Source organism: Bubalus bubalis, chromosome 10 (genome assembly GCF_019923935.1).
Source record: "Bubalus bubalis isolate 160015118507 breed Murrah chromosome 10, NDDB_SH_1, whole genome shotgun sequence".
NCBI classification, from domain to species: domain Eukaryota; kingdom Metazoa; phylum Chordata; class Mammalia; order Artiodactyla; family Bovidae; genus Bubalus; species Bubalus bubalis.
In genome coordinates, this window is record NC_059166.1 from 85,242,155 (window position 1) to 85,259,977 (window position 17,823).

At 43.1% G+C, this 17,823-nt stretch overlaps 1 long non-coding RNA gene across 2 annotated transcripts in view; it reads right to left on the bottom strand.

Annotated features, from left to right (window-relative positions):
• Nucleotides 1-17,823, bottom strand: part of LOC123327787 — a 47,218-nt gene that overhangs the window by 6,590 nt on the left and 22,805 nt on the right. Inside the window, exons 2-3 of one of the 2 annotated variants that reach the window (XR_006542484.1) lie at nucleotides 13,457-13,657; nucleotides 13,219-13,360 (exon numbers count right to left, since the gene is read on the bottom strand). This is a non-coding gene — a long non-coding RNA (uncharacterized LOC123327787). The remainder of the gene's footprint in view (nucleotides 1-13,218; nucleotides 13,361-13,456; nucleotides 13,658-17,823) is intronic. The other variant, XR_006542483.1, reaches the window with a different exon arrangement.

Sequence of the window (17,823 nt, forward strand, 5' to 3'; positions counted from 1 at the left end):
GCTACTCTGCCAACAAAGGTCTGTACTGTCAGGACCACAGTCCTATGGTATTCCCAGTGTTCACATATGGTTGTGAAAGCTGGACTGTAAAGAAGGCAGAGAGCCAAAGAATTGATGCCTTCAAACTATGATGCTGGAGAAGACTCCTGAGAGTCCCATGGACAGCAAGCAGATCAAACCAGTCAATCTTAAGGGAAATCAACCCTGAATACTCGTTGGAAGGACTGATGCTGAAGTGGAAACTCCAGTATTTTGGTCATCTGATGGGAACAGCTGACTCATTGGGAAAGTCTCTGATGGTGGGAAAGATTGAGGGCAGAAGGAGAAGAGGACATCAGAGGATGAGATGGCTGGATGATATCACCAATACAATGGACATGAACTTGGGCAAATTTTGGGAGATGGTGAGGGACAGAGTGGCCTGGCGTGCTGCAGTCCATGGAGTCGCAAAGAATTGGACACAACTGGGGATTAACAAGAACAACAACTCCTATTATAATCATATATAGAATTTTATATATGTTCAATATGTAAAATTCTTATTCTTAAAGAATAAAACAGCTTATAACTTATTTTTCACCATGTGAAACCCAGAATTCTAAGATAAGAAGCCATCCACTTATTAAAATGGTACTTGGCACATGGTTGCTTCATGAATTAGTTTATGCTATCTAACAATCCATGTTAATGCATTGGAGAAGGAAATGGCAACCCACTCCAGTGTACTTGCCTGGAGAATCCCAGGGATAGGGGAGCCTGGGGGGCTGCTATCTACAGGGTCTCACAGAGTCGGACACGACTGAAGTGACTTAGCAGCAGCAGCAGCTTTCAAAGACAAGTGTTTATTTCTTCCTGAAGGTGAGCTGGCAGGGTGTCAGCTGATTTTGGCTGGGTTTGGCTCTAAGGCTGCAGGTTGGGTCGAGGTCCGCTCTGAAGGCTTCTCATCCTTGGATCAGACACTAATGCTGAACTGTTTTTATTCACACTTCTGACACCAAATGTGTGGGTTTTTTCCACATCAACAACCAGTTCTCCCTCTCCAGCTAGGCATCCCACAATACAGGTCAGTTCTGACAGGAACTACCCAGAGTTAACACAGACCCCACAGGTCAAGGGCTTAGTCCCACAAAATAGTCCCAATATCAGTCTCAAGTCTCTAGTGGCCACTTGTAAATAGTGACCAACAGGCAATAAAATGGGACATTCCCACAACTCCTGCCTCAGGTTTGCTAGTTTTCTAAAATGGCTCAAAAACTTAGGGAAGCACTTTACTTTTATTATAAAGGACACAACTCAAGAAGCACCAAATGGAAGAGATGCATAGATTATAGGGTGAGGTACAGTGTCAGACTTTGTTTTTTTGGGATCCAAAATCACTGCAGATGGTGACTGCAGCCATGAAATTAAAAGATGTTTACTCCTTGGAAGGAAGTTATGACCAACCTAGATAGCATATTCAAAAGCAGAGACATTACTTTGCCAACAAAGGTCCGTCTAGTCAAGGCTATGGTTTTTCCAGTGGTCATGTATGGATGTGAGAGTTGGACTGTGAAGAAAGCTGAGCACCAAAGAATTGATGCTTTTGAACTGTGGTGTTGGAGAAGACTCTTGAGAGTCCCTGGGACTGCAAGGAGATCCAACCAGTCCATTCTGAAGGAGATCAGCCCTGGGTGTTCTTTGGAAGGAATAATGCTGAAGCTGAAGCTCCAGTACTTTGGCCACCTCATGCGAAGAGTTGACTCATTGGAAAAGACCCTGATGCTGGGAGGGATTGGGGGCAGGAGGAGAAGGGGACGACAGAGGACAAGATGGTTGGATGGCATCACCGACTCAATGGACGTTAGTTTGAGTGAACTCCGGGAGTTGGTGATGGACAGGGAGGCCTCAGTTCAGTTCAGTTGCTCAGTCGTGTCCGACTCTTTGCGACCCCATGAATCGCAGCACGCCAGGCCTCCCTGTCCATCACAAACTCCCGGAGTTCACTCAGACTCATGTCCATCAAGTCAGTAATGCCATCCAGCCATCTCATCCCTCTGTCGTCCCCTTCTTCTCCTGCCCCCAATCCCTCCCAGCATCAGAGTCTTTTCCAGTGATTCAACTCTTTGCATGAGGTGGCCAAAGTACTGGAGTTTCAGCTTTAGCATCATTCCTTCCAAAGAAGTCCCAGGGCTGATCTCCTTCAGAATGGACTGGTTGGATCTCCTTGCAGTCCCAGGGACTCTCAAGAGTCTTCTCCAACACCACAGTGCAAAAGCATCAATTCTTCGGTGCTCAGCCTTCTTCACATCCATACATGACCGCAGGAAAAACCATAGCCTTGACTAGACGGACCTTTGTTGGCAAAGTAATGTCTCTGCTTTTGAATATGCTATCTAGGTTGGTCATAACTTTCCTTCCAAGGAGTAAGCGTCTTTTAATTTCATGGCTGCAATCACCATCTGCAGTGATTTTGGAGCCCCAAAAAATAAAGTCTGACACTGTTGGCACTGTTTCCCCATCTATTTCCCATGAAGTGATGGGACCGGATGCCATGATCTTCATTTTCTGAATGTTGAGCTTTAAGCCAACTTTTTCACTCTCCACTTTCACTTTCATCAAGAGGCTTTTTAGTTCCTCTTCACTTTCTTCCATAAGTGTGGTGGCATCTGCATATCTGAGGTTATTGATATTTCTCCCAGCAATCTTGATTCCAGCTTGTGTTTCTTCCAGTCCAGTGTTTCTCATGAACTGCAATTCATGGGGTTGCAAAGAGTTGGACACGACTGAGCGACTGAACTGAACTGAACTGATGAGGGGCAGAAAAGAACTTCCTTGCCCTCTCCAGGTATAACACATTTCCAACATTTCAGTCCATTCATCAACTCTAAAGAACTCTGAACCTCATCACTTAGAAGTTTTTATAGAGGTTTCATTAAGCAATCATTATTGATTAAACCATTGACCCTTACAGATTAATGCAGTCCCTAGCCCCTCTTTCCTCCCTGGTAGTCACAGGGTAGGGCTGAAAGTTCCAACTTCCTAATCATGTCTTGCTTTGTTCTGTCTGGTGACCGGCCCCCATTCTAAAGATATCTAGGAACCCCTCAACTGAGTTGACTTATTAGCATAAACTCAAAATGGTGGAAAGGAAATTACTATGAACAGTAAAAGATGTTCTATCACCTCTATTACTCAGGAAAATCCAAGGATTTAGAAGCTCTGTATCAGGAACTGGGGACAAAGACCAAACAGATATCTGTCACATTACCTAAAGCACTTTTTTTCTCCTAACAAAGTCAGGAGTAGAAGCCTGTATCAAGCCTTTGTTTATATCACATCTACCAACATCCCATCAGTTAAAGCAAGTCATATGGCCAAGCCCACAGTCAAGCACAGAAAGTACAGTACCCTCTGCCTGCCCCAGCCCACACCAAGCATGTGGATGTGCAATACTGATACAGGAGGTGAAGAACTGAGCACAATTGTTCAATCCACTGGAGTTCTCAGTAAAAATCTGTTAGATAAATGAACGAACATGGTGGCAATTACAGTTGAAGTGTGTGGTAGTGGTCCAGTTGAGTCAGGCACTGCAGATGCCAGGGAAATATTAGGCAATGGGTATGAAATTCTGGGAACTGTAAATGTGTAGGTAATCTGGGCAGAGAGCCATGTTTGGGTATTTATGGGGTATAAACTAGGACCTGGCAGGAAGGATCAGGTGAGCAACTGAAGACAAAGAAGACATTCTAGAATCAATAGGGTACTACAAACAAAAAGTATACCACCCTCTCAAGATAGTAACTAAGTAATGGTATGCTGGCCCCAAATGAACCTGCTGCTATTGTTCAATAGCTAAGTCATGTCCAACTCTTTGGCTCCATCTCTTCATTCTTTCTGGAGTTAATTCTCCACTGATCTCCAGTAGCACATTGGGCATCTACCAGCCTGAGAAGTTCATCTTTCAGTGTCTTATCTTTTTGCCTTTTTGTACTGTTCATGGGGCTCTCAAGGCAAGAATACTGGAGTGGTTTGCCATTCCCTTCTCCAGTGGACCACATTTTGTCAGAACTCTCCACCATGACCCCGTCCGTCTTGGGTGGCCTTACATGGCATGGCTCATAGTTTCATTGAGTTAGACAAGGCTGTGGTCCATGTGCTCAGATTGGTTAGTCCTCTGTGATTGTGGTTTTCATTCTGTCTGCCCTCTGATGGAGAAGGATAAGAGGCTTATGGAAGCTTCCTGATGGGAGAGAGTGACTGAGGGGGAAACTGGGTCTTGTTCTGATGGGCGGGGCCATGCTTAGTAAATCTTTAATCCAATTTTCTGTTGATGGGCAGGGCTGTGTTCCCTCCCTATTGTTTGACCTGAGGTCAAACTGTGGTGGAGGTAATGAAGATGTTGGCGACCTCCTTCAAAAGGTCCCATGAGGGCACTGCTGCACTCAGTGGCCCCAACACTGAAAAAGCAAGAAAGTTCCAAAAAAAAAATCTACTTCTGCTTTATTGACTATGCCAAAGCCTTTTGATTGTATGGATCACAACAAACTATGGGAAATTCTTAAAGAGATGGAAATACCAGAACACCTGACCTGCCTGAGAAATCTGTATGCAGGTCATGAAACAACAGTTAGAATTGGACATGGAACAACAGACTGATATCAAATAGGGAAAGAAGTACATCAAGGCTGTATATTGTCACTCTGCTTATTTAACTTATATGCAGAGTACATCATGTGAAATGCAAGGCTGGATGAAGCACAAGCTGGAATCAAGATTGCCAGAAGAAATATCAATAACCTCAGATTTTATGCAGATAACACCACCCTTATGGTAGAGAGCAAAAAAGAACTAAAAAGCCTCTTAATGAAAGTGAAAGAGGAGAGTGAAAGAGCTGGCTTAAAACTCAACATTCAGAAAACTTAGATCATGGCATCCAGTCCCATCACTTAATGGCAAATAGATGGGGAAACAATGGAAACAGTGACAGACTTTATTTTGGGGAACTCCAAAATCACTGCAGATAGTGACTGCAGCCATGAAATTAAAAGATGCTTGCTCCTTGGAAGAAAAGCTATCACTAACCTAAACAGCATATTAAAAAGCAGAGACATTACTTGGCCAACAAAGGTCCATCTAGTCAAAGCTTTGGTTTCTCCAGTAGTCATTTATGGATGTGAGAGTTGGACTATAAAGAAAGCTGAGCACCGAAGAATTGATGCTTTTGAACTGTGGTTTTGGAGAAGACTCTTGAGAGTCCCTTGGACAGCAAGGAGATCAAACCAGTCAATCCTAAAGGAAATTAGTCCTGAAGGACTGATGCTGAAGCTGAAATTTCAATACTTTGGCCACCTGATGTGAAGAATTGACTCATTTGGAAAGACCCTGATGCTGGGAAAGATTGAAGGCAGGAGGAGAAGGGGACGACAGAAGATGAGATGATTGGATGGCATCACTGACTGGATGGACATGAGTTTGAGTAAGCTCCAGGAGTTGGTGATGGACAGGAAGGCCTGGCGTGCTGCAGTCCATGAGGTCGCAAAGAGTCGGACACAACTGAGTGACTAAACTAAACTGTCCAACTCTTTGTGACCCCATGCACTGCAGCTCGCCAGGCTGCCCTGTCCTTCACTATCTACCTGTTCAGTTCAGTTCAGTCGCTCAGTCGTGTCCAACTCTTTGCGACCCCATGAATTGCAGCACGCCAGGCCTCCCTGTCTATCACCAACTCCCGGAGTTCACTCAGAATCACATCCATTGAGTCAGTGATGCCATCCAGCCATCTCATCCTCTGTCGTCCCCTTCTCCTCCTGCCCCCAATCCCTCCCAGCATCAGAGTCTTTTCCAGTGAGTCAACTCTTCAGATGAGGTGGCCAAAGTACTGGAGTTTCAGCTTCAGCATCATTCCTTCCAAAGAAATCCCAGGGCTGATCTCCTTCAGAATGGACTGGTTGGATCTCCTTGCAGTCCCAGGGACTGCCAAGAGTCTTCTCCAACACCACAGTTCAAAAGCATCAATTCTTCAGTGCTCAGCCTTCTTCACCAGTACAACTCTCACATCCATACATGACCACTGGAAAAACCATAGCCTTGACTAGATGGACCTTTGTTGGCCAAGTAATATCTCTGCTTTTGAATATGCTATCTAGGTTGGTCATAACTTTCCTTCCAAGGAGTAAGCATCTTTTAATTTCATGGCGGCAATCACCATCTGCAGTGATTCTGGAGCCCAAAAACTATCTACCTGAGTTTGCTCAAACTCAATATCTACCTGAGTTTGCTCACATTCATGTCCATTGAGTCGATGATGCCATTCAACCATATGTCATCCTCTGTTGCCCCCTTTTCCTCCTGTCTTCAATCCTCCACAGCATGAAAGTCTTTTCCAATGAACTTTAGACTCCTCCTTAACAAAACTTTATCATTACTTAAAAAAAAATTTATCTATTTTAATTGGAGGATAATTGCTTTACAATATTTGCTGATTTCTGCCAAACATCAACATGAATCAACCATCGGTATACACATGTTCCCTTCCGCCCAACTCACACCCCATCCCACCTCTCCAGATTGTCACAGAGCTCCGGATTTGAGCTACCTGCATCAGACAGCATGGTAATATCTGCGTTTCAATGCTACTCTCTCCATTCGTCCTACCCCTTCCTTCCCACCCTGTGTCCAGAAATCTGTTCTCTATATCTATGTCTCCACTGCTGCATTACTTCTTGAGAAATACTTTTCCTTATGTAAACACGTCTGATCTTTATAATGATACTCAAAAACTTGATTCCCTTTATGGAAATTGACTTTGACATCTACTTCCCTTTGAAATAGTATAAAAATGAACCAGACAGAAAAGTGACTCTCCCCAAGTGACTTAAGTAACATCCAGAGAATGATGTAAGCACTAGGAAGAAGAGAGCTCTAAGTATAATCACCACGTGCAGAGAGGAAATACAGCATTGTGATGGGGAACACAGGCCCTGGACCATTTATCTTGGGTTCAAATCCAAACTCAGTCACTTTACCAAAAGGGAATGATAATCACAATATCTACTTCATAAGCTGCTAATGAGAACTTGATAAATTACCTGGAAAAAGGTTAGAAATAATAAACACTTAATGAACACTAGCTATGATAGGCAGATGTTTCTATCTTCTCAGCCTTTGGTAAACCAGAGAAGCAGGCAACATTTAAGTGAAAGACAAATACTCAACGTTATCACTTACATGTGAAATCTAAAAAGTAACCCAAATAAATGTATTTAACAGAACAGCAACAGACTCACAGATATAGAGAACAAACTGTGGTCACAGTGGGGATAGGGTAAGAAGAGGGGCAGGGGATTAAGAGATACAAACTACTATGTATAAAATGAAAAAGTAACAAGGATCTACTGTACAGCACAGGGAAATATAGCCATCATTTTGTAATGACCTTAAATGATGTATAATCTATAAACATTTTCAATCACTGTGCTGTACACATTGAACTAACATAAACCAACTATATTTCAATTTTAAAAAGAGATTTACTTTTCATATTGGTTAAAATTTCATGCAAAGATGGGCTCGATAAAGGACAGAAATGGTATGGACCTAACAGAAGCAGAAGATATTAAGAAGAGGTGGCAAGAATACACAGAACTGTACAAAAAGGATCTTCATGACCAAGATAATCACAATGGTGTGATCACTCACCTAGAGCCAGACATCCTGGAATGTGAAGTCAAGTGGGCCTTAGAAAGCATCACTATGAACAAAGCTAGTGGAGGTGATGGAATTCCAGTTGAGCTATTTCAAATCCTGAAAGATGATGCTGTGAAAGTGCTGCACTCAATATGCCAGCAAATTTGGAAAACTCAGCAGTGGCCACAGGACGGGAAAAGGTCAGTTTTCATTCCAATCCCAAAGAAAGGCAATGCCAAAGAATGCTCAAACTACCACACAATTGCACTCATCTCACATGCTAGTAAAGTAATGCTCAAAATTCTCCAAGCCAGGCTTCAGCAATATGTGAACCGTGAACTTCGAGATGTTTAAGCTGGTTTTAGAAAAGGCAGAGGAACCAGAGATCAAACTGCCAACATCTGCTGGATCATCGAAAAAGCAAGAGAGTCCAGAAAAACATCTATTTCTGCTTTATTGACTATGCCAAAGCCTTTGACTGTATGGATCACAATAAACTGTGGAAAATTCTGAAAGAGATGGGAATACCAGACCACCTGACCTGCCTCTTGAGAAACCTGTATGCAGGTCAGGAAGCAATAGTTAGAACTGGACATGGAACAACAGACTGGTTCCAAATAGGAAAAGGAGTACGTCAAGGCTGTATATTGTCACCCTGTTTATTTAACTTATATGCAGAGTACATCATGAGAAACGCTGGGCTGGAGGAAGCACAAGCTGGAATCAAGATTGCTGGGAGAAATATCAATAACCTCAGATATGCAGATGACACCACCCTTATGGCAGAAAGTGAAGAAGAACTAAAAAGCCTCTTGATGAAAGTGAAAGAGGAGAGTGAAAAAGCTGGCTTAAAGCTCAACATTCAGAAAACTAAGATCATGGTATCCGGTCCCATCACTTCATGGGAAATAGATGGGGAAACAGTGGAAACAGTGTCAGACTTTATTTTGGGGGGCTCCAAAATCACTGCAGATGGTGATTGCAGCCATGAAATTAAAAGACGCTTACTCCTTGGAAGGAAAGTTATGACCAACCTAGATAGCATATTCAAAAGCAGAGACATTACTTTGCCAACAAAGGTCCATCTAGTCAAGGCTATGGTTTTTCCTGCGGTCATGTATGGATGTGAGAGTTGGACTGTGAAGAAGGCTGAGCGCCGGAGAATTGATGCTTTTGAACTGTGGTGTTGGAGAAGACTCTTGAGAGTCCCTGGGACTGCAAGGAGATCCAACCAGTCCATCCTAAAGGAGATCAGTCCTGGGTGTTCATTGGAAGGAATGATGCTGAAGCTGAAACTCCAGTACTTTGGCCACCTCATGAGAAGAGTTGACTCATTGGAAAAGACCCTGATGCTGGGAGGGATTGGGGCAAGAGAAGGGGACAACAGAGGATGAGATGGCTGGATGGCATCACCGACTCGATGGACATGAGTTTGAGTGAACTCCTAGAGTTGGTGATGGACAGGGAGGCCTGCCGTGCTGTGATTCATGGGGTTGCAAGGAGTCAGACACGAGTGAGGGACTGAACTGAACTGAAAATGCTTCTCTAGTGGAGAAGTCAGCTTTGACAAAGATGTATGTATACACATACACACACACATGATATACATATAACAAATATACACATGTGTATCTGTATAACTGTCTAGAAATATTTTCAGAATGAACACAAATACACACTCTTAAAATTCTTCTGATTTTCCCTTTGCGGAGGGAACATTCCAAAAGGAATCAACTTGGCAGTTTTATGAAACATAATCTAGAAAATAATTTTGTTTCTCTTGATTGGGTACTTTTAAAAACTGATATTGATGGAATGATATGAAAGCAAGTAAATAAAAAAACACAGTGAGAGTATCAGCATACCTTTTTACTGTGATTTCTATAAAATAGTCTGCATGTTACCTCTAAGAAGCCTTTCCAAAGTTTTCTAAATATATGAACTTCGTTCTTCTTCATAATTCCTGCAAAATCTGGTTATATACTCATTCCAGCCTTCTCAGTATTGAGTTTTTAGAAATCTATATCCTCCATAGATTATGAGTTCTGGGACACTGGAACTCTGTCCAATAATATTACAACTGACATGTAAATATTCTCATATTGTTTACAAGCAGCCCTTACATATATTTTCTCATTTTTTTCTTTTTTCTCTCACAAAATCCCTGTTATAGCTTTGTGTTTTTGTCAGCACCACACAGTATAATAATTTGCATATAATAGGCTATCAAAAATATTTTTGGGTTTTGTTAAAATTAAAGCTGGATTGTGTGGGTTAAATTAAAAAATTGCCAATTCCAGAATGTTTACTTCCTGTAAGCAATTAAGAGAGAAAAAGATTTTGAATGCTTTCAGGTTTTCATTTCTGTACCACCCATGTATTCCTAAGATAAAAAACTAAGAAAGGATGCACTTGACCATTAAAATTGTGTATAACGACAACATCTAAACAAAGCAGAATTGACTGACAGATTTGATCAGAACACTTCTTTTCCCTGTTCCTTTTTGATTGCTTTGAGTCCCAGTCAGCACTGCATTAGCACCACATTCAATGGGTACATAAGGAGAGAAATGAAGACTTAAACCAGGCTTCAAGAAAATAATTCTGTTGGCCACACAGGACCTGGTTAGTTTTCCCCATTCAAAACTAAACACTATTGAAGACACATCTTCCTACAGCCCCCTGGGGGTCCGTTTAAATTCAGACATTTCTCCATTGAAAAATGAACTGAAGCGATCAACCCATATTTCACCACATAGATATTCTTCAATCACTAGTAACTGTAGCTGAATTATAATCTCATATGACAACCATCCCACACGACAAACACTCTCTCACCCATTATCCACTCACTTGAAGTCATCTGGTTTCCCTGCCAAGACTCTTCTATTTTCATGAGCCACTTAAAAATTACTTAAACTCAGAAAATAGCTTACCTCTTATTTAGTTCTTAAAGTCAGCTCTAAGTGGATTCCGTGCTATGTCAAAAACCATTTCTTACTTTCCCTGGACTTAAATTACCAATGCCTCTCTGGCCCTAAAGACCATTCAAAATGGGATGGAATGAGAGGGAGGCTAATAATTCAGAACGCAATTTTTTTCTTATTAAAAGCAAAATTTGAGAAGAGCCTTAGAAGCTAAGTATTAGAATAAGAGGCAAGAGTTTTAGAAAAAGAATAAAAACAGAATACAGAATTGAGTAGCAGAAAGGGAAGCAATGAATTAAGAAACGATTAATGGTATTTGCCTGGAGAGTACATGCAAGAAGAAAAAGAAAAGAAGTGGTCTTGGAATTCCATTTGCAACTCGGACTTTTTTCCTGCGGGCTATGAGGATATACGAAATAAAAGTGAAACTCTGCCAAGAGTAGTGGCTATATTCCCAGAGGCCTCCAACGGGCCAGACCCCAGGTTTGAGGATGAGGATAAATATGAAAGAACACAGTCATGCTCACAGCCTATGGTGGGAACAGGTAGATACATGACAAAATTACAGAAACCAGAACAACAGAAATGCTCACACTGAGGAAACAGAACCATTTGCTAAAGTATTAGGGGAGCACAAAAGTGGGAATGATTCATTGAAATTAGAGGGGATTTGGAAAAACATCATATAATAGTTAAAATTCCATTTGGGCCTTGAAATGAGTAGAAATTCGTCTGGTAGAAGGATGGAAAATACATCCCAGTCTAGGGAAACGGTAAGGAGGCATGAAAATGAGAGCATGTTCAGGAAGCAGCAGGTAGCTCCCCATGGCTGGAACGGGGCCAGGAGAAGGGTGGGAGATGACAGGCTGAAGCAGCAAATGTTTCCATGTAGACATGGACACAATCACATGTGTGCTCTTCAAAGGCCTCCTCTGGCTGCCTCGGTGAGGAGGGGAAGACACGAAGGAAAAGCTTGAGGCCACTGAAATAACACTGCAGATGGTGATTGCAGCCATGAAATTAAAAGACACTTACTCCTTGGAAGAAAAGTTATGACCAACCTAGATAGCATATTCAAAAGCAGAGATATTACTTTGCCAACAAAGGTCCATCTAGTCAAGGCTATGGTTTTTCCAGTAGTCATGTATGGATGTGAGAGTTGGACTGTGATGAAAGCTGAGGGCCGAAGAATTGATGCTTTTGAACTGTGGTGTTGGAGAAGACTCTTGAGAGTCCTTTGGACTGCAAGGAGATCCAACCAGTCCATCCTAAAGGAGATCAGTCCTGGGTGTTCTTTGGAAGGAATGATGCTAAAGCTGAAACTCCAGTACTTTGGCCACCTCATGTGAAGAGTTGACTCATTGGAAAAGACTGTGATGCTGGGAGGGATTGGGGACAGGAGGAAAAGGGGACGACAGAGGATGAGATGGCTGGATGGCATCACTGACTCGATGGACATGAGTTTGAGATGACTCCGGGAGATAGTGATGGACAGGGAGGCCTGGCATGCTGCAATTCATGGGGTTGCAAAGAGTCGGACACGACTGAGCAACTGAACTGAACTGAACTGAAATATTCTGGAGTCTAACAGTGATGCTGGATTACAAGGAGGTATACACACTACTGTATTTAAAATAGATAACCAACAAGGACCCATTGTTTAGCACAGGGAAGTCTGCTCAATATTCTCTAATAACCTATATGGGGAAAGAACTTGAACAGATGCATGTATATGTATAACTGAATCACACTGCTGTACATCTGAAACTAACACAACACTGTAAACCCACTAATACTCCAATAGAAAAGAAAATCATTTTTAAAAGAAAAAAGACATTAGCAGATAAATTTAGTGGGGGATTAATAACTCCTGGGCTATGGGAGGTAAAGAGGAAGGAGAAAGTGGAGCTTTTGCAAGATAGTTTCAACTTTTCCAGAGCCTTGGATGGACAATAGAGTCGCCATTAGATACATTCACTGGAAAATGGGGAAACAGGAAGAAAGAGGGGCACAGCAGATGGGGAGGACTCCCATGCACTTAGTGGAAAATGTCACATCACCAGCACAAAGGCAACAGGAGCAGCCTTAACATAGCAGAAAGGGTAGCAACTGATTTCCATTATTCATGAAATACAGTAAGTCTCCTACATATGAACAAGTTCCATTCTGAGAATGTGTTTGTAAGTCCAACTAGTCCGTTAAGTCCAACAAAGTTAGCACAGGTACGCAACTAGCACAATCAGCTATATAATGCACGTGTGTGTGCTAAGTCACTTCAGCCGTGTCCGCCTCCATGAGACCCTATGGACTGTAGCTCACCAGGCTCCTATGTCCATGGGATTCTCCAGGTGAGAATACTGGAGTGGGTTGCCGGGAAGATCTCTAGGGGATCTTCCTGATGCCTTCATTGGCAGGCAAGTTCTTTACCACTAGCGCCACCTGGGAAGCCCCAGCTATACACTACTGTATTGTAATAGGTTTATAATACTCTGCACACAAATAATGCATAAATGAACACAAAAAATAAATTTCAATCTTACAGAACAGTAGCTTGAAAAGTATAGTAGTACAGTACAACAGCTGGTATCCAGGGGCTGGCATCAGGTGAACAGGAAAGAAGACTTACTGACCGGAGGAGGAAGGGGAGGTGGGAGGTGGGAGAGCTGAGACTGTCAGCAACAGGAGACGGAAGGCAAGCTGAAATTTCACTCACGCCCGACGTTGATGGCACAGGTTCTGGTTCCTTACTGGATTCAATTGTATCTACCCTATGGAAAAATGATCCACTGAGGTCTGGGTAGTAGCATATTCGCATCTTTGAAAGTTCACAACTTGAAGGTTCATACGTAGGGGCCTCGCTGTACCTCATTAACCTCTGAGGGCTGAGGTGGAGGATATCATGGAGAGCTGTGGTATATCCTGCTTTCCCAGCTTAGGGCACAGGAAACTTCTCATATTCAGAACAGAATGAATGAGTGAGTACGTCTCACACTCCTTGGGACATGAAGGCCCATTTTTCCTCCTCGTTACTGAGTTCCAGGGATCTGTGCTTCTAGTCACTTTCACTAAGGAAAAAAGAAAACATCTCTTTAAACTACCAGAGGCAACAGTTTCTGCCCAGGCCAAGCCTCCACCACAGGAGGGAAGGCCCCTCAAGGGCCCACTTGCCTGACATTTACCAAGGTGAAGCTTCAGGGCCCCTCACCTCCACAGGCCCTTTCCATGGTCCTAAGACACTAGCAATTTTGTATTTGGAATTTTGTGTTCTTTTTTAATTTTTAAATTGTAAATCAAGGTATCAATTTACAAGTTATGTTAGTAGGAGTTTGGTGTTAACATATATACACTGCTGCTGCTGCTGCTAAGTCGCTTTAGTTGTGTCCAACTCTGTGCAACCCCATAGACGGCAGCCCACCAGGCTCCACAGTCCCTGGGATTCTCCAGGCAAGAACACTGGAGTGGGTTGCCATTTCCTTCTCCAATACATGAAAGTGAAAAGTGAAAGTGAAGTCGCTCAGTCGTGTCCAACTCTTCGAGACCCCCTGGACTGCAGCCTACCAGGCTCCTCCGTCCATGGGATTTTCCAGGCAAGAGTACTGGAGTGGGGTGCCATCGCCTTCTCCGATATATACATTGCTATGTATAAAATAATTAACAAGGACCTACTGTATTATTTTGTTTATATTTTTGGCCATGTGATGCAGTGTGTGGGATCTTAGTTCCCCGATCAGGGATCAAATCCGCGCCCCCTGCAGTGGAAGTGCAGAGTCTTAACCACTAGGCTGCCAGGGAAGTCCTTATATTCTTTTATTCTTAAAGAGGGAACTCAACATTGGATAAGTTCAGATCCAGCACCACCTGAATCGCCACCCCCACCCCCACCCCCACCCCACTGCTGCTCTGAGGGTGGTTCTGTAGGCCAGGCGAGGGAGGGGAGGCGGGGAAGGAAGGGGCAGTCACCTGACTCTCTGTTCAGCTGTGGTTGAGCCACATCACAGCAGAACAGGGCTCTTCGCTTACAGATCTTGAGTGACAGCAATGGAGTGTGCATCCCCACGTGCTAAGTTCAGTAGTGCCTGACTCTGGGTGACCACATAGACTGTAGCCCGCCAGCCTCCTCTGTCCATGGGATTCTCCCGGCAAGAATACTGGAGTGGGTTGCCATGCCCTCCTCCAGGGGATCTTCCTGACCCAGGGATGGAACCCACGTCTCTTACGTCTCCTGCATTGGCAGGCGGGCTCTTTACCACCAGCGCCACCTGGGAAGCCCTGCAGTGGAGTCCAGTTGTGGCAAAACTCATGAAGTATGACTGGCCTCATTCAAGACGCTTAGGGCATTACACACAAGATGTGACAGGATGGCAGTGGTTCCCACGTGAACCCAGGCTCTGGACAGACTGCCTGGCACCAGCTCCAGCCTTTTCTCCTCCAGAAGGCTTCCTCAGAGTCTGCGCAGTTCTTACTGCCAATGGAGCTCAGACTTGAGCACCAGGAATCAGATACATGGGCTTCCTTGGTGGCTCAGATGGTCAAGAAAATCTGCCTGCAAGGGCAGGAGACGCAGGTTCATCCCTGGGTCAGGAAGATCCCCCTGGAGAAGGCAATGAATCAGACACATGGTGGCAATGTTGAGACTAAGCATCAGGGTCTCTGTCTCACCACTCTCAAAGGGCTCCTTGGCCTCTGTGCCAATTTGACCACCTTCTTTCTCCTTGGGAACCTTCAAGCCTAATAGTTTTGAACAGCTGGCAGCCAGAAGCTCTCTGCCTTCAGAGCAAAAGTCCCATCTCTTACAAGCCTAAAGGGGGATGATCTTCTGCTCATGCCTCTCCTTCACAAAAATCGATGCCTGTTTATCTTACATCAATATAATGAAATGGGCCATTAAAATGTCTTTTTTCCCCCTGAACAAAGAAAGGGAGCTTTAATAATGTATCTCCCTAGAAACAAGTACATATGTTACAACCTTTCAAGAGCCTGATCTCATTCTCTCTTCCTGTCTCTCTCTTACACACACTGACACCTGGCCCCATTAAAATTCTTCCCTGGATTCCTCTCAAAGTGATTACAGGGACATTAGTAAATTTAATAGAAACTGCATCTGATACTGGAGAAGGAACTGGCAACCCACTCCAGTGTTCTTGCCTGGAGAATCCCAGGGACGGGGGAGCCTAGTGGGCTGCCGTCTATGGGGTCGCACAGAGTCGGACACGACTGAAGCGACTTAGCAGCAGCAGCAGCAGCATCTGATACAAGCTAGGGTTGTACTAACAAGGGCAAGCCTAGACAGTTCTGGGACCTAGAAGATTCCTCTGAACTCAGATACCGCCTTGATTTAACCAAAGAGAGCGGAAACCTCTGGCTGTGAGTACTCTAGACAACCTTAACTTGAACCTGAATGGAAAGTGACCACCTGGACTCAAACTTCAGAAGGCATGTCAGGATTTAACCTTATTTGAGAAGGATAAATGTCCTGCATATTAACCTAACTCAATGTAAATGATGTCAGAGGTCACCTTTCACTGCAGTATGACTTTTGCACTCTCCATTTTCCTGGAAAAAATCCAAACTCTTACAACATTTGATTTTTTAAAATGTTTCCAGAGGCAATTTTGTCTTCTCTTTTTCATTCACAAAACTAAGTTGGAATTGACTTTATGCAGTATTTTTAAAATTGGGGGGGAAATACGGAAACACTTAAGGAAAGGTATGGAAAAGACAAAGAGCAAAGGTCTCTGAGAAAGTTTTAAAAATGAGCAGGGGGAGACTAACTCCACAAACTATTAAGCATATTATAAGGTTAAAATTAACAAATCAGAGTGGCACTGATGAAAATATCATTTACTAAATACTTTTATTTTGTCCAGTGACAATGTCATGTCAGGGACTCTCCACACCCCCCCGCCTGCCCCAACATAGCCATTCGTAACTTGAGGTTTCTGAGTCTCCTGAGTCAGCACCGATGCTTTCAGCCAAGAGCAGAAGTTGAATGGTTGATCCTGGGCCAGGCCTGCAGTCAACTGTCCACAGGCTGCTCATCCTGCCAGTTCTCACCGCCTCTGGTACAGATTATTCTGCATTTCTGGGGAAATTCCCTTCTCGGAGGGCTGTCTTTCGCCTCTCTACCAGTCACTCAGCTCTGTGGTCTCATGACTGATCCGTTTGCCTCTGTCTTACGTGTCCTAGAAATCCTTGCTGCCCTGGCCTGCTGGTGGGGTCCTGTTGGATTTCCAGAGTTGTTATGTATTTTCTTTTTTAAAATATATACTGTCTTTTTAGTGGGATCGAGAATGAAGGAGAGGCTTTAAAATGTAGATTCAGCTCACTTAAAAAAATTTTTTTTAATTGAAAAAAATTATTTTTTATAATATTGTAAAAAATTATATTTTAAAATTATTGATAATATTTTAAAATTATTTTTAAATTTTAAAAATATTTATAATATCTTTATAATATTGTGCATACATCAACATGCATCAGCCGTAACTATACACATGTCCCCTCCCTCTTGCAATGGAAATAAAAACAAAAATAAACATGTGGGGCCTATTTAAAGTTAAAAACTTTTGCAGAGCAAAGGAAATTAAACAAGGTGAAAAGACAACCCTCAGTCCACTTTTTTTTCTAAGAGCTCTCCTGTGTTATGGAGTCAAACTGTTAATTGGAGAGTGGAAATGGAAGGAAATCAGAGGGGAGAGAAGATTTTCTCTGGAGAATCCTCTCAAGAATAACCTCAGCGGTAGTGTGAACTAAGGGTACAGCAGCCTGTGTAGATGGTTGGCAGAAGAAGGCTGGAAGCAGTTGACTCCAGCATCTGCTCAAACATAAAACCATTAGTACACATGTTTGCAAGTGAAACACTACTACAAAACAATAGCTAACATGCACTGAAATCTTATTACACATCAGGAACTATTTTAAGAGCTTTATGTGCACTGACATTCAATCCTCACAACAACTCTAAGAGGAAGGTACCACTCTTTGCACAGTATTTAGAAAGAGGGAAACTGAGGCACAGAGCAGCTGGGTAGATTTTCCAAAGTCACACAGCTGGACATGGGCAGAGCCAGGATCTGACCCAGATGGTCTGGTATTAGAGCCCAGCCTTAATCCCCGTGTTCCACTGCACAGCCTAGGACAGTCTCCCAGCCTGCAGTCTCTCTCCTACCCTTCTTACAACAACCAGCTCTCTTGAAAGCAGAACTTGTATTCTAACAAGAGAAATGAAAAG